The following is a 2,951-nucleotide window of genomic DNA, read 5'->3' on the forward strand; positions in this document are numbered from 1 at the left end:
TTTTTCACAGAGAGGATGGGATGTAGCCATTGACAACGGTGATGCCTTACATAAAGCTTGCCATGGAAAGGAGTAGGAAGGATTGGATGAAGACAGCAGGAAAGCAGAGGTTTAGAGGAACGAAAGCATCTCTATACACTTATCTGAAATTCTCACCAATGAATTACGTAAGTATTTCTATCTTTATTTTCTGTTTATTTATTATTATTATTCGAAAACTCCATAACCATTTGATATCCGCCTGACTGAGATTTACAAGATGACCATAGCTTGCTTTATACTAACAATCTCCGTGGGATCGACCCTTACTCACGTAAGGTTTTATTACTTGGACGACCCAGTGCACTTGCTGGTTAGTTGTATCGAAGTTGTGATAAATTATGAATTAAGATTAGAGCACCAAGTTTTTGGAGCCATTACCAGAGATCACAATTTCGTGCACCAGTGTGCATGGGCCACACGTGGGCGTCGACTCCAAATCGACGTCTCCATCCAACGCCCAGAAAGTTGGGCTGGAATCGTGCGGCTGGTATGCATTAGGCACAATCTGGACCAAGCGTGCGCGTCAATAACGCGTACGCCTCATTTTCACTTACACACACCACGCGTGGGTGTGGGCGATGCGTACGCGTCGCGTGAAAATTTTTGCCCCCCCAATTGAAATAGAGAGTTACGCCAAAACGACGCTGGAATTGTGCGTTTAGCACAATTCTAGTCTACGCATACGCGTGTCTCACGCGTACGCGTCATTTGTATTATCCCTCATTTAAGCGTTTGCGTCAATGACGCCTCTGCGTCGTTGCAGTTTCACCTCATCCATGCTGTCGCGTAATCCACGTGTTCGCGTGGATTTAAATTCCCTAACCCCTGACGCGGAAACCCTAGCCTCCCCCTCGCGTCATTTACCATCCCCTAACCCCTCAGCGCTTCCTCTCCCTCCTCCAACCTTCCACCCACCACCAGCCACCACCGTCGCCGACCAAGTCCACCGCGCCACCCTCACCCCATCTTCACCCCCTCTTCCCCTCATTCTCTTCCTCTTCTTCCCCTACCTCCCTCCTTCCCCCCTGCTGATGGTGTTTTTGTGGAAAAACGAATTTTCCAAATACACAAATACTAACCGGCAAGTGTACCGGGTCGCATCAAGTAGTAAAACTCACTTAAAGTGAGGTCGATCCCACAGGGATTGATGGATCAAGCAACTTTAGTGGGTGATTAGTTTAGTCAAGCTAACATTGAGTGAATTGTGTGAAATGTAGCCAACAGAAAGTAAATTGCAAGTAACTTAAAGAACAAGAAAATAAAATAGCTTAAACTTAAATTGCAAGAAATGTAAATTGTAGAAACTTAGATTGCAAGGAATGTAAATGACTGAATCTTAAAGTGCAAGAAATATAAATTGCTTGAATTATAAAAGGGATTTGGAGCTGGAATTGTAGAATTTAAACAAGCAGAACCAGATTGCAACAAACAGTAGAACTAAAGATGAATTGAATTGCAATAGATCTTAAACAGAAAAGCAAAAATGCTTGAAGAATGAAAACAGAAACACTGATGCTTAATTTGCAGCAATTAAAAGGATGTTGAAGATCTCAGGAGTGGAAGAGACTAGAAAATAAGTCTAGATCTCAAATCCTTCCTTGATCCAACAAGAATAATTGCAAAATGAAAATATAAAAGTACATTGCAGAAGCAAAGAAAGTGAATCCAAACCACAATTCTTTGAAATTATGCAGCAAAATAAACAAAGAGAATTCTCAGATGAAGCATGAAACAGAATTCCTTCTATTCTTAATCCAAGATTCAAAATCAAAAAGGGAAAACTAAAAGAGAGAGTTCTCTAATCCTAATGCTCCCTCATGGAGCCAGCGTCCCTATGATCTATATTAGAGCTCTCCTTTTACAAAGATGGAAATGATGCCTTATATAGACTTTTTGCAAAATAAAATGAAATTGAAATGAGAAACAAATTAAATGAAAATCCTAATTCTAGCTTATTCTTATGCCGTTGAGTGATGATGTGGGCTTTGCTTGCTTTAGATTTGAAGAAAGATGGGTTTGGATGGCCTTGGTTTAATTGATTTGGAGCATGGGTCAAGCTTGGTTCAAGTTGGTTTGGTGTGGGACACCTCCCAGGGGTGTTGCTCCCAGGGCAATGCTCGGCTCACGGGGAGAGCGCAGCATTCCTTGGGACTTGACCGTGTCAATGTTGTGTGACATGCTTCCATGGGCCGTGTCATGATGCTTGTGTGCACCAAGGAGTAGCGCTCTGTTCTCCTTGTGAGCGGAGCATTGGAGCTTCCAAGGGGAGGTCCCAAGTTCAAGCCTTGGTGAAAGCATTTGAGGAGCAATTTTCCTTGATTTTTCATGAAGAGGAGCACGACAATGCTCTCCAAGAGAGCGCTGTGCTCTCCTTGGGAGCACTACTTCCTTGGCTTCCCTTGGTCTCCCTCTTCGAACCTTGGTGGAGGCATTGGCTGATTTTTTTGCTTATTTTTGGCCCTTAAAAATGCATTTCGTTCATGCCACAATTTCATGCCAAATATGGATTGCCATATATCGTTTGAAAGCTTTGAATGTCAGCTTTCCAACGCAACTGAAAGCACATCAATCGGACATTTGTAGCTCAGGTTATAGCCCTTTGAAGAAGGCATAGTCATGTTGTGAGCGCCCAGATTTTAACTTAGCGAAAATTTTGCTTCCAAGCTCATCTTTGCATCAGGGTAATGCTCAGCTCTCGGCAAGAGCGGAGCATTGTATGCTGATTGCCTATTCTCCTTTAATTTGGTCATGGGCCACGCTTTTGAAAGCGTGGCCTAAGACTCCAAAGTGTGCTCCAACTTCAAAGTGTTCCCCAAAGCTCTTTTTTCTCCTTTTTAGCTTATTTTGTGCTTCTTTGCTTCTTTTTCTTCTTATTTCCTACAAGATTTATAAAATTAAAAGATCAAGAA

This window comes from Arachis ipaensis, chromosome B10, assembly GCF_000816755.2.
Source record: "Arachis ipaensis cultivar K30076 chromosome B10, Araip1.1, whole genome shotgun sequence".
NCBI lineage: Eukaryota > Viridiplantae > Streptophyta > Magnoliopsida > Fabales > Fabaceae > Arachis > Arachis ipaensis.